This window comes from Cibotium barometz, chromosome 35 (assembly GCF_041138505.1).
Source record: "Cibotium barometz isolate CiBa-2024 chromosome 35, ASM4113850v1, whole genome shotgun sequence".
Taxonomy (NCBI): domain Eukaryota; kingdom Viridiplantae; phylum Streptophyta; class Polypodiopsida; order Cyatheales; family Cibotiaceae; genus Cibotium; species Cibotium barometz.
The window spans coordinates 31,990,177-32,013,646 of record NC_141080.1 but is presented as its reverse complement, the minus strand read 5'-3'; the positions used below and the strand labels follow the sequence as shown (position 1 = coordinate 32,013,646).

Genomic DNA, 23,470 nt, shown 5'->3' with positions numbered 1-23,470 from the left:
GTAATCCTCATGAATAGTGTTTAATAATTAAGCTTTCAAGCTTTCTTGGCTATAGTGTTCCTCTCCCACGTGAGAGATAGGGTGTAGAATTCTCTTGAGACTAGACCACGTATACTTTGTGAATTAGTAATATCTTGAGAATTCTCTTGAGACTAAACCATGTATACTTTTGGTGAATGAGTAATCTCCTTTCTTTATACCTCAGGTTCATCTACAAATTGTAGAGGATATTCTAAATACTACTTCCTTCTATTTCTTTGCCATTTCTTTGATAGTAAATATCTTTCTTATTAACGAGCGGTACACAAGTTTGCTCAGTCCAAAATGTAATAACAAGGTCTTTCAATCAGGTATTTCACTGACGTAAACGAGAATATGTGAACATGTTAATAACATATGCTAATAACACAAAAAATCTTATGATCACATGTTATATTCACAAAGCTTTCACAAGGGCCTAAAAAAATTATCTTTGTCGGGCATAAAAAATCTTCTTAGGTGGCCACTGACCTACTATTATGTGAAGATGGTAACATGAGAACATGTGAATAGCTTATTCCCATGTGTAGCCAAGCTTTTAAGGGGTTCCCAAATGGCAAGTGACCTGTTATTTTGTGAACGGTAACATGAGAACATGTGAATAACTTGTTCACATGTGTTATTACCGGCCTGTCGCCCTCTCAGGCTCCATCGCTCGATCCTCCCGGCCCCTCAGAGGGATGTCTGCACACTAGGGTGGGCTTATTTACCGAACTAGGCAGCCTCATAATCTCTCGCCTCAATCGGCGATCCTTATTCTCCCAAAGGTATGAGGGATACCTTGGGCCATTCCCGGGCTTTGCTAATGACACCGCACGGCTACACAAGCACGGAACGGAGTTAGCGTTGAAGCCAAAAGAAATCTTGAATTCCAAAGATAACAACTTCAATGCAATTTTCTAAGTATAGCATTCACAATTAATGAAGATAGCAATTTCAACGCAATTTATCGAAAACAACATCACATAATTCGTAATTTCATATAACTTTTATGTCCTCGTTTTAAAAGAAAAAGACACCATTCATTAATACTAATTTAAGGAAAATTCTCTTCTTTTGAAAATTAACCAAGCTAACCTGGCCACCGTTTCCTTGAGGGACTTGAAAAGGGAGAACTGGGCGCATCTCCCTCCATCTCGTTGTTACGTGCGCCTCTTGAGGTAATATTTTGCTGTCTCCAAGATGAGGCCATCTTAGGCGTCGCCTTGTAGAGCTCGCTGCTGCGATCAAAACGCTTCAGTCGGATCTGAATTCCGAGCTCGTTTGCTCACCGTATGAGCAAAAGAATATGGCGCACGAACCCTCGCTTGAGCCAAAAATCCCTTACTAAAGTCTAAGCAAATGGGGGGGGGGGGGGGGGAATTGTGAGATTTCCTTAAGGCCAAAGGCAAAAACGTGGAGAGGGCTGGGAGGGGTTGCTGCAAGCCTCTCTGTAAGTCTATTCACACGGGGGGGGGGAGAAGAGTTAAGGACACTGGCCTCTAGCAAGAGGGGGATGGAGGAAAATTGGCTTATCTGAAAAGAGCCAAATGAGGGGGTGTGAGAGGGGTGGCTGCAAGGGCGGCTGTACTTGCAGCAAGTACGCTACGGCGGTACGGACGACAGCACAACAGGGCATACGCTACACAGAAATGTGTGCCGAGACTGAGGAGTACCCCTGGTGTTTATATAGTTGAGGGGTGAGGGTACGGGCGCTGCGCAAAGCAGGGACGAAAGGACGGTGTACCTTCAAAGGCTATGGATCAGTGGCCTGCATGGGTCTACGGGAAAGGTACGGTGTCGGTCGTATGTGAAAGGAGTGGTACGCATGTACCTTATCCGGTCTGAGTGTCCACCTAAGGGTACGCGTGGACCATATAGTGGCGGTCATCCTTTGGTTCTTGGGCGGCCATTGTACGGGCGCCCTAGTAAGTGTGTACGGACCAAATTTTGGGACGAGGTACCCAAATTTGGGGCGTCCGCCTCGATTTGCATGCCGGACCGCCCTGGGGGGCGAAATTTTTTTTTTGTCCGGGAGGTTCTCTTGGTCGCAGGGGTTCAGACCGTTCGTCAATCGGACGTGCGGTCGTGTATTTATTAAGGTTTAAAGGTCGTCGTTTTTTAACTAAAATGATTAAAATTAGCGTATAGGCTTGATCCGCTGTCCGTTTTGGATGCTGTAAAATTCTATATTAGGGTAAAATCGTGCGCAGATTCCAAATTTGGGCTCAGAATTTGAAGATTCTAAGTAGAAATGACTCAAATAATAAAATCATTGATATTTATACCATAAAAACTCATAATTATATGGACATTTCTTTATTAGTGAAGATGGGTACGTTACATCCTTCCCCCCTTAAAGAAATCGAGATGTCCTCATCTCGTCATGAATTGGGGATAATCCTTTAAGAGAGTAGCTTCATCTTCCCAAGTTGCATCCTCTTTAGGGTAATCTTTCCACTGAACTAGATGTTCTACAAGAGTTCTATTTCGGAGTTGCCTTTCCCTAGAATCTATGATGCTACTGGGCTGTAATTCAAGGATTCCTTGAGTAGGGGTTACAACTTGTTCATCATCAAGAATATGATCGAGACTGGGGACATATGGCTTTAACAAACTTACATGAAATACATTATGGACTTTGATATGGGCTGGGAGTTGGAGTTTATAGGCACTTTTACCTAGACACTTGATAACTGTATAAGGACCACAATACCTAGGGCTGAGCTTCTTATATTTCCCAAGTGATAGAGAACTTCGTTTGGGTCGCACTCGTAGAAGAACTTTGTCTCCTTCCTTGAAGATCCTTTCAGACCTCTTGTTGTCAGCATAATGCTTTTGTCGATCTTGGGCAGCTTTAATATCCTTTTGGATAACCTTGGTTTGTTCCTCCATCTCTTCGAGCATTTTCCTGGATGCCTCAACTCTTATGGTCGGATCAGAGAAATTTAGAGAAGACAAGCATTCTTGCCCATAGAGTGCTTTGAATGGTGACATTCCTATGCTTTGATGATAAGATGCATTGTAGGCAAATTCTACCAGAGGAAGGTATTGAATCCACCTTCTGGGTTCAAGTCCACAGTATGCTCTGAGAATGTCTTCAATTACTTGATTGACTCTCTCAGTCTGGCCATCGGTCTCTGGATGATAAGCTGTGCTAAAGCAAAGTTGAGTCCCCAGAGCTTGAAATAGAGACTGCCAGAATTTTGAGGTGAAGTCAGAATCCCGATCACTTACTATCCTTTTTGGGAGACCATGAAGTTTGAGGACTTCCTTGATGAATATTCGAGCAACATCAGAAGCTTTGAAGGTCTTTTTTGCTGGTATAAGGTGAGCTACTTTGGTAAGTGAGTCCACTACTACTAGAATGGAGTCATATCCTCCTTGAACAGTGGGGAGACTTGTGACAAAATCCATACTAATGCACTCCCACTTCATTTGGGGAATATCTAAGGGTTGAAGCTTTCCAGGCATCTTGACGCTTTCAGCCTTGATCCTTTGGCATGAGAGACACTGTTTCAAGTACTGAAGCACATCATTTTTCAAGCCTGACCAATGAAAGCTCCTTCTTACCGCATTTAATGTTTTTGCATAACCTGGGTGTCCTGCAGAGCAGGGCTATCATGAGCTTCATGGAGGATTAGTGTTTCTTTAAAGCAGGATCCTTAGGGATACATAGCCTGTGATTGAAGTAGAGGCTTCCTTCATGAGTGGAGTATCCCTTGATTAGATTTTTCTCTTTCTCTGAATGTCCCCCTTCTTCTACTAACTTTATCATCCTTTGATAATCTGGGTCATGAGATGAGACTTCTACCACCTTGACCAGTATGGGATTATTTGGCATCGAAATTGCATTCAAGAAAGATTTGCGGCTAAGTGCATCAGCTACCACATTGTCTTTCCCAGGGCGGAATTTGATGTCGAAATCATATTCTTGTAGAATTTCAATCCATCTCCTTTGCCGCATGTTGAGGTTAGGCTGGGTGAAGATCCACTTTAGACTTTTGTGGTCAGTTACAAGCTGGAATTTGCCTCCCAAGAGATAATGTCTCCATGATTTGAGGCAATGAACAACTGCTAAGAGTTCCAAATCATGGGTGGCATAGTTTGCTTCATATTGCTTCAGCTTGCGGGAAGTATAAGTGACTGGTCTTCCTTCTTGGCCTAAGACACCACCAAGTGCTAGACTACTAGCATCGGTAACCACTTCAAATTCCTTGGAGAAATCAGGAAGCTTTAAGACTGGGGCAGAAGTAATAATGACTTTCAGCTGATCAAAGCTGTTTTGATGGATTGGCAGCCACACTATTTTGCAATCCTTCTTAAGAAGATCTGTCAAGGGTGCAGCTACCAAGGCATAATCTTTGATATAAATCCTATACCAACCCGTGATTCCCAAGAATCCACGAACTTCACGAACTGATTTAGGGGGTGGCCATTCTAGAATATCCTTGACCTTGGCGGGGTCTACTGAGATGCCGTCTTTGGAGACGATGAATCCAAGATACTCAATTTGATGAGTAAAGAAGGTACATTTGCTCTTCTTGGCATAGAGTTTGTGTCTGCGCAGCAATTGCAGAACTCTACGCACATGCTCCTCATGCTCTTCCATTGATTTGGAGTAGATTAGGATGTCATCAAAGAAAACAAGCACAAACTCATCCAAGTACGGGCGGAATATATCTTGCATTAGGCGGTTGAAGGTTGCAGGAGCATTGGTTAACCCGAATGACATTACAGTAAACTCATAGTGGCCATAACGGGTATTAAAGGCTGTTTTGGGTATATCTGCTTCCTTGACTTTGATCTGATAGTAACCAGACCTCAAATCTATTTTTGAGAAGACTTTGGCCCCATGAAGCCTGTCAAGAAGTTCATCGATGCGAGGGATAGGATACTTATTCTTGACAGTGACTTGATTTAGCCCTCGATAATCTATGCAGAGGCGGAGAGTCCCGTCCTTCTTTTTTTGGAAAAGAACAGGTGCTCCCCACGGAGAGCTACTGGGGCGTACAAATCCTTGTTCAATGAGTTGGGAAAGTTGCTCCTTAAGTTCAATGGCTTTAGGAAGGGACATTTTATAGGGAGTTTTTGAGACGGGTTGAGCTCCAGGGATCACCTCGATTTCATGGTCGACTTCTCGAGGAGGCGGTAACCCTGTAAGCTCGTCAGGGAAGATGTCAGAGAATTCTTGGAGCCAAGAGGGTTCTGTCTCCATACTAGGTTCAATGACTTTGTTGAGTTTGACTAAGAAAACTTGCTGACCCTTACGTGTCCCCTTGAGAAGATGTTTTGCCTTGACTACCCTAGGCTTAGGTTTTCCTGTGATTCCCTGAACAGATATTACTTGGCCATGCTCATTTTCAAAAGTGATACTCCCCTGGTTACAATGAATGCTAGCTTTGTTTGCAATTAACCAATCCATCCCAAGGATTCCATCATAAATTCCTAGTGGCAAGACTCTAAAGTGACCATGAGTTTGCTCATTACCCAACTCAAAATCAAGGTTTCCTATAGAGTGGCGAGATACTACTTCTTTCCCACTGGCTAACTCTACAATCATTTTTCTAGCTGATTTTTGACTCAAGTTTAATTTTTGCAAGCACCTAGGAGAAAGGAATGAATGGGTACTACCACAATTAATCAAAAGCTGAAATGGCTTACCGTGATGAGTGGCGGGGGCTTGGATTACACCAAATTGTTTATTCGGACCTTGGTGTTCTACTGCCGCATGGACGGTGGCGTGCTCTTCTTCAGCCTCTTCCAAGGTTGGTTCTTCACTTATAACACAGGCAGTTCTAGCAACTGTTCCTCCGCGGCCTCTGCCACGACCACTGCCTCTTGCACCTTGGTGGGTAGGGGTTCCACGGCCTTGATTTCCTCTGTTACCTTGGGGAAATGATGTTGCCATCTTGGGACAGTTTGCTCTAAAGTGTCCCGGCTCATTGCACTCAAAACATAGAGGGCCTTCTCTGGAAGAAGCAGCATACGAGCGGGGGGCAAAAGAGTTGCCTTGTCGCCCTCTGTTGTAGTAGGGAAAATTTTGTTGAGGTTTCTTGTAGGGTTGATCTCTAAGGTTTGCCTCAGGGTAAGATCTCTTTTGATTCTTCGGTTTGTTAGCCTTCATTTCTTTCACAAGGGGCTTAGCTCGTATGAGAGCATCCTGTAATGTGCTTGGCCTCATTGCTTCAAGGCGGGAATCTAGGGGTTCATTTAGCCCTTGGCAGAAACGAGCCACTTGCTGGGAAGTAGTCATAGCTAGGGCATACTTCCGAAGGGTAATGAATTTGGAATAGTAGTCCTCAAGAGTTAAACTGCACTGTCTAAGACTAAAGAACTCATTCATCTTTATGGATTCATGGGATGGAGGAAGATATCTTTCCTTCACTGCCTGCTTGATGTCTTCCCACGTTTGAGAATGCTCGGTGACTTCCTTGTCACGGCACCACTGTTTCCACCAGAGTTTAGCATCTCCAGTGAGGCGAAACCGTGCGAGCATAGACTGATTTGCTACTCCAGTACCGGCAGCAGCAGCAGAGAAATAATCGTCCATCGCCTCAATCCAGACTTCAGCATCCTTCTCAACCTTTGAACCTTCTCCTTTAAAGGAGGGAGGTTGCATTTGCTTGAGCAGAAGCTTCTTCTCCTGGGTATCGGTATAAAGCACATTGGGAAGTGGAGGGTGGTCATCCTGGCCACCATCGTAAAAATAATTTTTAAGATTACAAGATTCATATTTGCACAACGCTGGAGAGTAAAACCGTTGAAATTATTTTATTTCCAAATATTTACAAGGACAAGTTTTATTACAAAGATCTGAGACTAATATAATTAGTCTTATTTGACATCAAGGGAAATTCCTAGGCTTCACTGTGACATAAGGGTAGAGCGGTCCACATATGTGAAATATGGGGGTTCCGCTGTAGTTTCTAAGACTCTAAAAACTGATGGTAAGGGGGGTAAACTCTGGATTGGGGTAGGTCCCAACACTGCTACTCTATCAGCAGGTAAGACCTGCATCACTTTGTTATACACCCAACGATCCTGAGGTATGCGAACCCCATCTATAGTCACCGAGGTGTCGGCCCTGGGGGTACCGAACGAACCAAAATAAGCGGATCATCTTCAGCTTCTCAATCCAACGAATCCGCTTAAGGTCGGTGGTAAGGTTCCCAATCTGATCTGCTCGGATGATGAAGTATCTCGGCCCACGACTCCAGAAATCTCTACCCCATCCTCTCTGAATACGAGAGAAATGAGGGAGGGATATCTTCTCTAATATCTGCACCATGGTGTCGCGGAACTCGAAATTCGAGGAGTGACTAGCAGTCTCGAAGATGCATTGGAAAACTAGAAATTTGGAGTAGGCATCTTCTTCTTCCTACAATCATTCAAACATCGATTTAATTTATTTGTTTTAGTAGGATGTCTTTACTAATTAGCATTATGTTAGGTAAAACATTTATTACAAAACAGTCCTTAAACTGCAATTCCTAGGAGCTAAACTTGCTCTGATACCAATTGTAAGGTTCCTCCCTTTAAAAATAGGAGAAACACTTAAGATAGTCTGCTAAGTCTTATCTTGGGAAAAATTTCCTATTCATCGACACCTTGACCCTGTAGAGATTCAAGGATACGATTCAAAGGTATGACCTAGCTCTATCCCGCAGGGGAAGCGTGATTTCCTAAACATCAAATCACCCATAGGGCAATTGATCAAAAATTGGGCAACTACTAGACTTGATGTCTAGAGACAACGCTTTTTTCCTCATCTTATGCAAGGCACAACCGTTGACCTAGTTTTCTAGAATAGAGTTGCCCAAGAACCTAACTATCTAACGTAGGGCTTTCACTTAATCTATTGGAAAGCTACCCGACTAATCGGGTCCACCCGTCCGCCGCCGTAGGATGGTGCCGTCAGGGCATTCCATCCTCCCACTTTCCACCCTACTCACGCATCAATTTGTTTTCTAATTAATACTACCACACTGTTTGACATAAATAAGCATATTCCTTAATTAGGGCCCTTCTTCACAAGGTTCGTTATAACAGCCTTCTTACACAATACAATCATACCAAAGACAAGATGCAATTATATAAAAAGTTTATACATGAATCCATTTCCATACAAGCCAATTCGGCTCTCTTATTCTTATTCTGTCGATGATCTAGAATTCGGCCTTCCAGCCTCTACATGCTGGGCAAAACCCTACGGGACCATACACCTCATCGTCGGCTGCCGCTGGGGCGAGGACTCAAGCCGGCCTGTCGCCCTCTCAGGCTCCATCGCTCGATCCTCCCGCCCCTCAGAGGGATGTCTGCACACTAGGGTGGGCTTATTTACCGAACTAGGCAGCCTCATAATCTCTTGCCTCAATCGGCGATCCTTATTCTCCCAAAGGTATGAGGGATACCTTGGGCCATTCCCGGGCTTTGCTAATGACGCCGCCCGGCTACACAAGCACGGAACGGAGTTAGCGTTGAAGCCAAAAGAAATCTTGAATCCCAAAGATAACAACTTCAATGCAATTTTCTAAGTATAGCATTCACAATTAATGAAGATAGCAATTTCAACGCAATTTATCGAAAACAACATCACATAATTCGCAATTTCATATAACTTTTATGTCCTCGTTTTAAAAGAAAAAGACACCATTCATTAATACTAATTTAAGGAAAATTCTCTTCTTTTGAAAATTAACCAAGCTAACCTGGCCACCGTTTCCTTGAGGGACTTGAAAAGGGAGGACTGGAGCCGCATTGGGCGCATCTCCCTCCATCTCGTTGTTACGTGCGCCTCTTGAGGTAATATTTTGCCGTCTCTGGGATGAGGCCATCTTAGGCATCGCCTTGTAGAGCTCGCTGCTGCGATCGAAACACTTCAGTCGGATCTGAATTCCGAGCTCTTTTGCTCACCGTATGAGCAAAAGAATATGGCGCACGAACCCTCGCTTGAGCCAAAAATCCCTTACTAAAGTCTACGCAAATGGGGGGGGGATTGTGAGATGTCCTTAAGGCCAAAGGCAAAAACGTGGAGAGGGCTGGGAGGGGTTGCTGCAAGCCTCTCTGTAAGTCTATTCACACGGGGGGGGAGAAGAGTTAAGGACACTGGCCTCTAGCAAGAGGGGGATGGAGGAAAATTGGCTTATCTGAAAAGAGCCAAATGAGGGGGTGTGAGAGGGGTGGCTGCAAGGGCGGCTGTACTTGCAGCAAGTACGCTACGGCGGTACGGACGGCAGCACAACAGGGCATACGCTACACAGAAATGCGTGCCGACTGAGGAGTACCCCGGGTGTTTATATAGTTGAGGGGTGAGGGTACGGGCGCTGCGCAAAGCAGGGACGAAAGGACGGTGTACCTTCAAAGGCTATGGATCAGTGGCCTGCATGGGTCTACGGGAAAGGTACGGTGTCGGTTGTCTGTGAAAGGAGTGGTATGCATGTACCTTATCCGGTCTGAGTGTCCACCTAAGGGTACGCGTGGACCATATAGTGGCGGCCGTCCTTTGGTTCTTGGGCGGCCATTGTACGGGTGCCCTAGTAAGTGTGTACGGACCAAATTTTGAGGCGAGGTACCCAAATTTGGGACGTCCGCCTCGATTTGCATGCCAGACCGCCGCCCCGGGGGGCGAAATTTTTTTTTTTGTCCGGGAGGTTCTCCTGGTCACAAGGGTTCAAACCGTTCGTCAATCGGACGTGCGGTCGTGTATTTATTAAGGTTTAAAGGTCGCCGTTTTTTAACTAAAATGATTAAAATTAGCGTATAGGCTTGATCCGGTGTCCGTTTTGGATGCTGTAAAATCCTATATTAGAGTAAAATCGCACGCAGATTTCAAATTTGGGCTCAGAATTTGAAGATTCTAAGTATAAATGACTCAAATAATAAAATCATTGATATTTATACCATAAAAACTCATAATTACATGGACATTTCTTTATTAGTGAAGATGGGTACGTTACAACTCATTTTGGGTATCTTCTTTTACAAATTGGATTTATCTCCTCCCTACACATGGATTGATGCTATTGGCCCATAGGAACCTTAATTAGACCATAATCCAAAAATTTCTGAAAATCTAGACCCTTAGGCTAAGGTCCTTTATACCCATTTCTAATTAATTTCAATTGCACATTGAAAAGTTTTTTTTTAAATTTCTGTTTCAGGGGAACTTATTTTAATAAGATGAGATAATTTTCTATCCAAAAATATTAAAAATCTGAATATTCTCTCTCTAGAATATTTTCTCTCTCTAGGTTAAAACAGTTAGAAACAAGGTCTTTTATATTTCTAAAGAGGGATTGATTACAGGGGAAGATGCTGGACATTTTGAGAGGCTGGGGAGGAATCTTATATTCTCTCTCACTTGAAAAACGCGAGATGCCCTCATCTCGCAAACTGGGGGTAATTTCGCAAGATGCACAAATATGAGACTGAGAGAAAATTTTTAATTAAGATTAACCACCAAGAAAAGTCTCAAAGAGAGTAAGACTCAAGACAAGAACAAAGATTTCAACTTTATTCATTCTTGGAACATACAGTAAAGATAGAAGAACTCTTTACACTTTCATAAGCCCGTCCATCATATGGTCACAAAAGCAACACTCACAAGCTGCGCACGTATAAGGTAACTTATCTATGGGAATAATTTGGCTGGTTATTGCTGCACCTACCTCAGTGGTATGAGGTGATCTAACAAAAGGACCTCTGAGAGGCAAGCTAAAAACGAGGTAAAGGCATATCTTCTGACGAGGAAGAAAACACGCAAGTAAGAAGACCCGCTCAGAAAACCCAATATGCCTTGATCTCATCACGCAATAGTATCGGGGACCCAAACCCAAAGCTTCAATAACCATAGCCAAGCGGACATTATTGTGAAAGTGCTGCTGACCCCACGGTGTTACCCTAGTTATGTCTTGATCGGTCCGCCATTTGGTTTGAGCTACAGAAGTTCCCAAGTGAGGAAAAAGTGAGCGCTCATACAGTTCTATAAAATCCTTCTTCACAGACTCACTTGCGTTTTGAAGGTAAGAAATCATCATGGATAAAACTAATTCCTATTGCCAAGCCATGAAGGAGATTAAGAAAGAAAGGAGATCGATGGGAGTAAGATTACTGGGTGGTTGCAAGATGAGGTTATCTAGTTTCATGGCGTGGGCGCCCTTGGCTTTAGCTGAAAAACAGGCATTTTTTCAAGAAGAATAGCCAATCTCTCATAGTTAGCCAAGGAGTTTCACTTCAAGGTCTTCTAATGAAACATCATATGCAAAGTTGGGCACCTAAAACTATAATCTGATCGAATATCCAATAATTGCAAATCCCCTTTTCTTTGGGAACCAAGTTTGTATACAGGCCCTGTCCTAGGTTTAGACAGGTATAGTGAATGTGAGTAAATTGCCTATAACTTTTACATTATTACTCATACGATGTTCCCACTTTGCATTTCACAAATACAAATAACATAGAGCTTAACTTGATTTATCGAGTAATTTTTGATGTGTTCTACTATTTTCTATATTATTTAAAAGATATTAGAATTGTTAAAAAACATACTATTTTATCCTCCCACCACATCTACCATTTAAAATGCTCAAATTGTATGGATCTAGTGATGATTAGATTGGGAAAGATTAGTATAATGTGGGTAGAAGATAAAATTACAAATCTAACGGTTTGATTTTTGTAGATTTACTTTGGAAAATTTATTATGACTGTCAGAGGCCCATTAAATCAATAGTAATTTAATTCTAGAAAATTAAATATTGAATCTTTCAATCTAAAAACTCATGGGATCAATACTCTTGTTGCCATGAATTTATCAAAAAAAATTTGGCTTGATTTGAGTATGGGAAGGTCCATTTTCAATCCTCCCAAGTGAAAATTCCCATATTGTGTCCACTCTCCCCTTTTCAAGTCTAAAACCAATCCTAGTTAGGTTTGGAAATCTAGGCTTGGTAAACTTCACAGCTTAGGTTTCATTCCATGTGTGAGGCTTGGGTAGGCCCAAACCTTATACATGCATGCCACTTTATGTCCACGTGAGCATCGAGAGGATCCACATAAGCAGCTTGCCACCTCAGCTTGCCTATCCACCTTCCATGTCAACATGGTCAACCTAGTTGACTCCCCACCTCATCATCCTAGTCATCATTAATGCCACATCATCTTGCCACCTTTGCATGCCACCTCGCACATGGTGACATGGCATGCCACATCATGGAATTGCCACATCAACCATAATAGTGCCACATGTCAAGAGAATGCCACGTGTCATGCACGCTTGTGACACGTGGCATCTCCTTCCCACCTCCCCTCTTTTTTCAAAAACATATTTTTGGAAAAGTTAATTTAGTAATTTAGAGAAATAGAATATAGAAATTTAAATAATAAAATATATGTAACTTATTAAATAAAAGAATTTAAAATCACTAATTTAAAAGGATTATATTTTGGGATTAGATCAATAAAAATATTATTAAAGATCATATTATTAATTTTAAAAAAATAAATTTTTTATTTTTATATTTCTTGAAAATTTTTTATGTAGAATAAACCTTTGAATAAAATATGAAAAAAATACTTTATTTAAAAAAAGCAGTTATATAATTATAAAATAAAAGATTTCTTTAAAGATATATTTATATATATTTATATATCTGGTAATGATAAATATTTAGACTTGTTAATAAATATTATAAATAATATTAATTTTTAAGTGGATAATAGTTTATCTTTAAATATCTTTATGTTTATCTTAGTTATCCAATCAATCTTAGATAGGAAATCCAGTGAGATTTGAAGTGGATAACCTATTTTTCCTATATAATCACACATCTCTAGTACTATCCCACACTTATCTGTAGTACTATCCCATCATTGAGCCCTTATAATATTTTCTCTCTTAGCTTCCTTGAGAATGGGTTCTCAAAGCCGTAGGAGTCGGAAACGTGATAGGACTAGACTCCCCCCCATCCACCAAGTTCAAGAGGAGGAGAGGAGAAGGGTAGCTCGTGAGAGAAAGAGAGAGTGGAGAGCACGTCAACGAGCAACACCTTCCGTTGGCGATGATCCAAGCCTTGCTCCTCCTCTTCCACTTCCTCTCCCTTCGCCCTCTTCCCCCCCACTACCCCTTAGTTTAGATAATCCACATGAACCCGCCCTTCTTGAGTCCTCTCTTCTACAAGAACCCACCCCCCCTCCTTTGGGCGCCCTTCGTGTGGATAGGAAAGAACTATCAAAGTCAGGGGCACATCGTCGTGCCCATGCAATCTTCCAATCCTATTTCAAAGACCTCACATCTTCATCACAGGCATGTGTGCTTGATGCTTTGATTGATCTGCCCAACATGGCCAACTGCAGGGCGCTTTCCGACATTGGAGGTCGAAGAGAGAGGAGAGCTGGCATGGCGGTGCTACAAAGTGTTCGTCATTCCTATATAGTTAACAAGAAGAGGAACTCTGCGGACGCTTTGGCTGCTCGACGGGCTATTGTGGCAGCCATAAGTAGCTCCCAAATGAAGGGTAAGGTTAGTGCCACATCTCGCATCCTTTCCATAGCACCACACGCACTTAGAGTTGGGTCTATTAGGCGACAAAGTTTAGATGCCAATGAGGTTGGTGCTATGTGGGCGAGTAGTGGTCGTGTAGCTAGGCATGATCGCCTACTAGATGAAACCACTAGAACCTTGATAGAAAGTTTTTGGGAGGAGAATTGTCGTGCATCGCCAGTTTTCAAGAAAGCTTTGCGTAAGAGAGTGACAAGAGGAGTGTTCATTGAGCACGGTGCTTGCTTTCTTGAAATGTCCCAAACTGAGTTGTATTCTCAGTTTGTAGCTTCGTATCTAGAGCTTAAAATTGGGCAAAGGTCATTTGAGGGGTGTAAGCCTTGGTTTGTGAGGTACTCACGTCAGCGTGACACATGTTGTTGTCGCTACCATGTTGAGTTTAATCTTTTTTATGATGTGTTCCGTTCTCTTAGTGGGCATAGAGAGTTGCCTCGTAGTCCACGTGATTTCATCCACTCTCTTTTGTGTGCACGCACGGAGGATGCCCAGTTCCATAGGATGCCTTGTGTGGAGAGCAATTGCACATCATGTGGTTCACTTGCACATCTACAGATGGTAGATCTTGATGCAAGTGACCAAGAGATAGTGGCATGGCAACGTTATGAGTATGTGACACACCAGCTCCAGAGTGGTGGACAGTCCAGGAAGTTGCAGCTCGTGGACAAACATACACCACGTTGTCACTTCACAGCCACATTTAGGGAGCAGATCTACCCCTACATACGGCACAGTCATTGTGCCAAGTGGCAGGATCGTCAGTTCCGAGCATGCCTAGCAGAGTTTCCTATTGGTGTGGTCGTCTCTGTGATTGATTTTGCAGAGAACTACACTTTCACACCTTTTCAGGAGATACAATCTGAGTATTACTTCTCAGAGCAGGTAATGGTTATATTTTGTACTATTTGTTTTATGTTTGAGCTTCATTACTTAATTGATTTTTTGTGTCCTAAACGTATGTATTGCTTCCCTCACCAGGTTGCTATTTTGGTCCACATTAGCTATCGACATGCAGAGGCTCATGTAGATGGGATAGCGAGTACCCCCGAGACCCGTGTCATTATTCGAGAGTATCATTTCTATATCAGTGATGATCGTTCACATGATGCACATTTTGTGCAACACTGCTTTCGTCTCCATGACGATTTTTTAGGAGATTGTGGGATCAGACATGTCCAGCGATGGGTTTGGTCGGATGGTTGTGGCGCACAGTTCAAGTCATCACGTCAATTCTATTGGCTCTACAGGTTGTACTTATGGCTTTCTTACATTTTCAATTAAACTAAATTCACTAGAACATCTTAAAGAAAACAATAACTAAGACTATCTTTTATGGATTTATAGGTGGCATGTGCAGTCTAGTATCCCAGTGATTTGGTCATTCTTTGAGACTGGTCACGGGAAGGGTGAGCATGATGGTGCAGGCGCGTGTGTGAAACGTGCCTTGAGGCGTCATCAGCTGCGACAGGATGCTCAGCGGTTCAGAGATGCGGGCCACGTAGTCGAGTGGTGCTCCCAACATTTGTGTGGGAGTGCAGCATCATCGTACCCCAGACGTGATGCTCGGATTGTCAGGAGATTTTTTTGGCATGTGGATGGTGGCACGATTGACTGCAGAGCCTCCCATGATTGTGACACAGTACCTGGCACCTTGGGCTTACATTCCATCAGGAGCACGTGCATGGCGGCCCCCACGATTTACACACGACGGTTTGCATGCTTCTGTGGAGCATGTATGGATGGCGATTGGTCACATTGTGCCTCGAGAGGATGGGCAGATGCATGGATACAGACATTCCTCTCCCCCGAGCATCCTTCACATCCAGTGGTGTCTGTTGAGCACACAGGTCCTGCGTTCATGGTCAGTTATGATGACCTGACAGATTTGCTACAGGAGGGTGATGTATTTGCTGTTATTGCCAGTGAGGGAAACAACGAGGGAGTAGACTACTATCTGATGAGTTGCACTAGGCCAAAGTGCATGCTTGACCAGGATACAGTGGATGATCATGGGTTTTCTTATGACGCCCATAGCATGATTGTGGCAGGCCGGTTCTACCAGCAGATTCGACTTCATCGGGGGAGTCTTGAGTTCCAGCAGTGGAAGTGGGAGTTAGAGGCATTTCAGTTCTCTCATCTAGTGGTTGCTACCAGGCTCACTCTTGTTCGAGTACAGAGCCGAAAACACAGTTCTCACCCTCGTTTTTGGCTTCGAGTGGATGACCATGAGAGCATTCTAGAGCAGTTGAGAGCTAGAGAGGGTGCTGCTGACTAGATCTCTATCTTGATAGTGACTAAACTCAGACTAGCTGGGTTAGCTCACTTACATTGTACTTAGATTTTTGGGCAGTGACTAACCTCAGACTAGCTGGGGTAGCTCATTTTCATTCTGATGTACTTATTTGATGTTTATATCATTATGAGTTTTCTCATTATTGAGTATCATTACATTTTAGTTGATGTTCTTGATTTTATTATATTTTTTAACACTTTGGCTATCATATTGTTTGTTGAAAATCTCCATGCCATCGTACCCAAACATGCTCCGATGGGGACCAAACTTTGCAAGCATGTGGGGGTGGGCCCCCCCCACATGCTTGCAAAGTTTGGTCCCCATCGGAGCATGTTTGGGTTGGCAATGGGCGCCCAGTGCGGTTTTTTCAAGTCTCTTGGTGCTTAAGAGGCCATGGAAAATCCGGGCCTTCCCCATACCATCGTACCCAAACATGCTCCGATGGGGACCAAACTTTGCAAGCGTGTGGGGGTGGGCCCCCCCCAAATGCTTGCAAAGTTTGGTCCCCATCGGAGCATGTTTGGGTTGGCAATCGGCGCCCAGTGCGGGTTTTTCAAGTCTCTTGGTGCTTAAGAGGCCATGGAAAATCCGGGCCTTCCCCATACCATCGTACCCAAACATGCTCCGATGGGGACCAAACTTTGCAAGCGTGTGGGGGTGGGCCCCCCCCACATGCTTGCAAAGTTTGGTCCCCATCGGAGCATGTTTGGGTTGGCAATGGGCGCCCAGTGCGGGTTTTTCTAGTCTCTTGGTGCTTAAGAGGCCATGGAAAATCCGGGCCTTCCCCATACCATCGTACCCAAAGATGCTCCGATGGAGACCAAACTTTGCAAGCATATGGAGGTGGGCCCCTCCCACATGCTTGCAAAGTTTGGTCGCAATCAGAGCATGTTTGGGTTGGCAATCGGCGCCCAGTGCGGTTTTTTCAAGTCTCTTGGTGCTTAAGAGGCCATTGAAAATCCGGGCCTTCCCCATACCATCGTACCCAAACATGCTCCGATGGGGACCAAACTTTGCAAGCATGTGGGGGTGGCCCCCCCCCACATGCTTGCAAAGTTTGGTCCCCATCGGAGCATGTTTGGATTGGCAATCAGCGCCCAGTGCGGGTTTTTCAAGTCTCTTGGTGCTTAAGAGGCCATGGAAAATCCGGGCCTTCCCCATACCATCGTACCCAAACATGCTCCGATGGGGACCAAACTTTGCAAGCGTGTGGGGGTGGGCCCCCCCCACATGCTTGCAAAGTTTGGTCCCCATCGGAGCATGTTTGGGTTGGCAATGGGCGCCCAGTGCGGTTTTTTCAAGTCTCTTGGTGCTTAAGAGGCCATGGAAAATCCGAGCCTTCCCCATACCATCGTACCCAAACATGCTCCGATGGGGACCAAACTTTGCAAGCGTGTGGGGGTGGGCCCCCCCCACATGCTTGCAAAGTTTGGTCCCCATCGGAGCATGTTTGGGTACGATGGTATGGGGAAGGCCCGGATTTTCCATGGCCTCTTAAGCACCAAGAGACTTGAAAAACCCGCACTGGGCGCCGATTGCCAATCCAAACATGCTCCGATGGGGACCAAACTTTGCAAGCATGTGGGGGGGGCCCACCCCCACATGCTTGCAAAGTTTGGTCCCCATCGGAGCATGTTTGGGTACGATGGTATGGGGAAGGCCCGGATTTTCCATGGCCTCTTAAGCACCAAGAGACTTGAAAAACCCGCACTGGGCGCCCATTGCCAACCCAAACATGCTCTGATTGTGACCAAACTTTGCAAGCATGTGGGGGTGGGCCCCCCCCACATCCTTGCAAAGTTTGGTCCCCATCGGAGAATGTTTGGGTACGATGGTATGGGGAAGGCCCGGATTTTCCATGGCCTCTTAAGCACCAAGAGACTTGAAAAACCCGCACTGGGCGCCCATTGCCAACCCAAACATGCTCTGATTGTGACCAAACTTTGCAAGCATGTGGGGGTGGGCCCCCCCCACATCCTTGCAAAGTTTGGTCCCCATCGGAGAATGTTTGGGTACGATGGTATGGGGAAGGCCCGGATTTTCCATGGCCTCTTAGGCACCAAGAGACTTGAAAAACCCGCACTGGGCGCCGATTGCCAACCCAAACATGCTCTGATTGTGACCAAACTTTGCAAGCATGTGGGGGTGGGCCCCCCCCACATCCTTGCAAAGTTTGGTCCCCATCAGGGAATGTTTGGGTACGATGGTATGGGGAAGGCCCGGATTTTCCATGGCCTCTTAAGCACCAAGAGAGTTGAAAAACCCGCACTGGGCGCCCATTGCCAACCCAAACATGCTCTGATTGTGACCAAACTTTGCAAGCATGTGGGGGTGGGCCCCCCCCACATCCTTGCAAAGTTTGGTCCCCATCGGAGAATGTTTGGGTACGATGGTATGGGGAAGGCCCGGATTTTCCATGGCCTCTTAGGCACCAAGAGACTTGAAAAACCCGCACTGGGCGCCGATTGCCAATCCAAACATGCTCCGATGGGGACCAAACTTTGCAAGCATGTGGGGGGGGCCCACCCCCACATGCTTGCAAAGTTTGGTCCCCATCGGAGCATGTTTGGGTACGATGGTATGGGGAAGGCCCGGATTTTCCATGGCCTCTTAAGCACCAAGAGACTTGAAAAACCCGCACTGGGCGCCCATTGCCAACCCAAACATGCTCTGATTGTGACCAAACTTTGCAAGCATGTGGGGGTGGGCCCCCCCCACATCCTTGCAAAGTTTGGTCCCCATCGGAGAATGTTTGGGTACGATGGTATGGGGAAGGCCCGGATTTTCCATGGCCTCTTAAGCACCAAGAGACTTGAAAAACCCGCACTGGGCGCCCATTGCCAACCCAAACATGCTCTGATTGTGACCAAACTTTGCAAGCATGTGGGGGTGGGCCCCCCCCACATCCTTGCAAAGTTTGGTCCCCATCGGAGAATGTTTGGGTACGATGGTATGGGGAAGGCCCGGATTTTCCATGGCCTCTTAGGCACCAAGAGACTTGAAAAACCCGCACTGGGCGCCCATTGCCAACCCAAACATGCTCTGATTGTGACCAAACTTTGCAAGCATGTGGGGGTGGGCCCCCCCCATATCCTTGCAAAGTTTGGTCCCCATCGGAGAATGTTTGGGTACGATGGTATGGGGAAGGCCCGGATTTTCCATGGCCTCTTAAGCACCAAGAGAGTTGAAAAACCCGCACTGGGCGCCCATTGCCAACCCAAACATGCTCTGATTGTGACCAAACTTTGCAAGCATGTGGGGGTGGGCCCCCCCCACATCCTTGCAAAGTTTGGTCCCCATCGGAGAATGTTTGGGTACGATGGTATGGGGAAGGCCCGGATTTTCCATGGCCTCTTAGGCACCAAGAGACTTGAAAAACCCGCACTGGGCGCCGATTGCCAACCCAAACATGCTCCGATGGGGACCAAACATTGCAAGCATGTGGGGGGGGCCCACCCCCACATGCTTGCAAAGTTTGGTCTCCATCGGAGCATGTTTGGGTACGATGGTATGGGGAAGGCCCGGATTTTCCATGGCCTCTTAAGCACCAAGAGACTTGAAAAACCCGCACTGGGCGCCGATTGCCAATCCAAACATGCTCCGATGGGGACCAAACTTTGCAAGCATGTGGGGGGGGCCCACCCCCACATGCTTGCAAAGTTTGGTCCCCATCGGAGCATGTTTGGGTACGATGGTATGGGGAAGGCCCGGATTTTCCATGGCCTCTTAAGCACCAAGAGACTTGAAAAACCCGCACTGGGCGCTGATTGCCAACCCAAACATGCTTTGATTGTGACCAAACTTTGCAAGCATGTGGGGGGGGCCCACCCCCACACGCTTGCAAAGTTTGGTCCCCATCGGAGCATGTTTGGGTACGATGGTATGGGGAAGGCCCGGATTTTCCATGGCCTCTTAAGCACCAAGAGACTTGAAAAAACCACACTGGGCGCCCATTGCCAACCCAAACATGCTCCGATGGGGACCAAACTTTGCAAGCATGTGGGGGGGGCCCACCCCCACATGCTTGCAAAGTTTGGTCCCCATCGGAGCATGTTTGGGTACGATGGCATGGAGATTTTCAACAAACAATATGATAGCAAAAGTGTTAAGAAATATAATAAAATCAAGAACATCAACTAAAATGTAATGATACTCAATAATGAGAAAACTCATAATGATATAAACATCAAATAAGTACATCAGAATGAAAATGAGCTACCCCAGCTAGCCTGAGGTTAGTCACTGCCCAAAAATCTAAGTACAATGTAAGTGAGCTAACCCAGCTAGTCTGAGTTTAGTCACTATCAACAGCAACCCAATCAAAATCGTCATCTCTAACTGTCGGTCGACGTGCGCGTCGAGGCTGCTGTGCACGTCGAGGAGGCTGTGCCGGCTGCGGGGGTCGTCGAATGTCTGCGGGGAGGTCTGCCTCAAAGGAAGGATCGTGAGCTGGTGCCGGTATACTCGGGAGCTCACGAGTCCCAAAAGCTGCTATGGCCCTCTCTCTCTCTCTGCGTCGTGCTAATGCAAGACGCCTCTGTCTGTACACCCAAAATCTATAATCTGCAATGGTGCGTGTCTGCCACTCTGCTCGTGTAAGCTCCTCTGCTGTAAGGACACGCTGCTCATGAGAAGCAGCACTGCTGCTAGCACCATCACCCGCTGTGCCACTAGGGCCAGCACCACCCACGCGCTCAAATGCTGTCACCTGGCTCTCATGTAGCACTCTCTGGTAAGCGTCGAACTCATGTGAGCTCCACTCTATCTCAGGAGGCACCTCAGGCTCCTGGGCTCTATCGTCGAAGGCGTCGAGTCCCAAGTCCATAGCTGATGTAAAGTCGACAGGCCTCCCAGTCCTGGCATCTACTCGTACAAGGCCTGGGTGAAGATCATCGATGCCCAATACCCTGTACGTCGCTAAGTCGACGCGTGCACGGCAGGATGGGCATGCTGAGAACCGGACGAGCTCCTGGGTGATGCAAGACAAGTGGAAAATATGTCCACATCCTAGGGCATATCCTCCTGTACTATCAATGTCCTCGATACATAAACAGCAGCACGCATCCCGTAGGAAGGGAGGTGCATCCTGAGGGAGAGGTCGTCGAAAAACCTCTGTGATAGGCCGTGGATATAACGGTAGGTAAGGCACTGTCACATCGGATGATCTACGATACTCTCGAACATGCAGCATCAGCTGCTCTGCCCTGTGCTGGGCAATCTGCTCCATGATCTGATGATGCTGTGCCTCAGCTCTGGAGCTCTCTACCTCGGTCCGAGCCTACGCAAAAAAGTAAAGCATTAAAATATTTGATTAGTCTATCATTAGGTATTACTTAAAGAAATTTGTAACTTAAACGTGCAAGAGAAACCTACCTGCTGGATGTCGGACTCTCTCAGATGCTGTGCCTCTGCAGTAGCTGCCTCTGCCATCTGTAATGCAGCTCGGAGGCGGTCTATCTCCGCTCTCGCCTCTACCAACTCCTGAGTGAGCCTCTGAGTGGCAGGTGTGGGAACCTGCGTGACACAATCAACCATGCTGCTCATGTAAAAATATAGAAAAGTACATATAAACATGAAGATAAATGACCAAAAAAACTTAAGACGTAATATATATGTAAATACCTCCACATCTGTCGTCGGTATAGCTCGTGAGAATAGGCGCACCACGTGCTGGATGCTCTCCGTGGTACTCCGTACGTCAATGCCGACCTGCGTGCCAAGAGCCTCTACTGTCGACAATGGCACAAATGAAGGATCTGTGGCGGCAGGTGCTACACGAAGTGCTGGTGGAGGCCGCCTACCCTGGTCCTAGAGACGGCCTCGGCCAGCACCACCACCCGGACGATGGCTGGTGTAATCGACCTCCTCCCCTAAGACAAACTCCGCATATAACTGCTTTGCGAAGTATATGGGGATCTGGCGGTTGTTCGGCATCCTCCCATATGCGGCAACATATCGACTATAGATATGTGCCGCCATACGAGGATGCGAACACCGCGAAATAGTGAGGGGCTTCCCCGCCCCGGGCCTCATCCCACGACTATCGAGGAAAAGATCTAGGAAAGCCCCATCCCTAATAGGAACAAGATAACAGACATGACGATATGTCAGGCCATGTGACACCGGAGCAGCGCGATGGTGGGCTATCCACTCATCTACATAAACAATATCGTGAAGGCTACGAAGGGACGCAAGCATCGCCTCCAAGTCTGCCACGATATGTAATGTAGACGGAGTATCTCTAGCACTGCTACGGATAGCCGCTAGCTCACGGTCTATCTCCGCGATGAGGTCCGCAATAGATGAGCGGCCCTCCTCGTGGCCCTCCTCGTGGCCCTCCATGCTAAAACCTAAGCCCAATGTGAAGGGTCCAATGTGAAGGGTCTAATGTGAAAGGTCTAATGCTTAGTGCTAAGTAGCACTAATGAAGCTAAAAACAAAGCTAATGGGCTCACTAACACTAATCCAAATCAAGAGAGAGCAAGGGAGTGAAAACGATCTCGATCGAGATATGGGGACGGTGGAGATTGTATCCGATTACCTCGAACAATGAATGGTCGCGATTGGATGTATATTTCTCGTTCGAGATACGTGGACGATGGAGATGTGCTAGTCAAATATGCCTACGGGGATACAGCGTGGCCCTGATGTGGATCCGAGTGGCATAGATATCTCGATCGAGATATTGTGGTGGCGGTGACATGTATTGGTGACATGGATGACGCCTGGAAAGCCGGACCTGCTAGCGTGGCATTAGATATTATCTCGATCGAGATATGTCGATTTAGGCTCGGGAGCCACGTGTCGTCTTTTGATTCGCGGCACTATCACGATCGAGGTACTCCGCCCGAGATGGATGGATGTCCCAATTTTGGAGAGAGTGAACGAAAGTGAGTACCCTCATCTTGCAACCACCCTACTGCGAGCGGCAAGTAAAAGTTACGACTTATATAAAGGAAGGAGCTAGCGTAACTTAGAAGCCAACGGTATCTTGTCCTCACTGAAGTTTTATCGTCTTTCCATGATTTGGGTTTGGCACATATTTCTATAGAAGGTTCACATGAAATACATTATGAACTTTGAGATGATGAGGTAGAAAAAGCTCGTAGGCTAAGTCACCTACTGTCATTGAAATCCGATATGGCCCACAATATCTGGGGATAACTTCTTATACTTCCTAAGAGATAAAGAACTTCTTTTGGGCCGTATTCGAATGAAGACCATATCTGCTTCTTTGAATTCTCTGACTGTCCTCTTTTTATCTGCATACTGCTTCTGTCGATCCTGGGTAGTAGTCTTTTAATTGATGACCAAAACCTTGGCATCCAAAACACCGGTTCTCACTTCCTTAAAACAGGTGGGACTTTTGAGAAGTATTCTGGGGAAAGGTCTTCCTTTTTTAAACAGAATCTTTCTTTTATTTAGAGAGGGAATAATTATAAGATTAGAAAGGGAGGTTCTTACTCCTGCATACCTCGAAGGCTGGGGAGGAATCTTACATTCTACCCCACTTAAAAAGTGCGAGATGTCCTCATCTCGCAAGGTAGAGGACAACTCTTTTTCTTAAGATCCAATTTTATTCTGAGGCAGTAGCAATTTGA

At 45.7% G+C, this 23,470-nt stretch overlaps 1 pseudogene; it reads right to left on the bottom strand.

The window, feature by feature from the left end:
* The window catches only part of LOC147618327 (laccase-4-like), a 39,880-nt pseudogene extending 18,476 nt beyond the window's left edge, over positions 1-21,404 (bottom strand).
* Between the last annotated feature and the right edge of the window lie 2,066 nt (positions 21,405-23,470).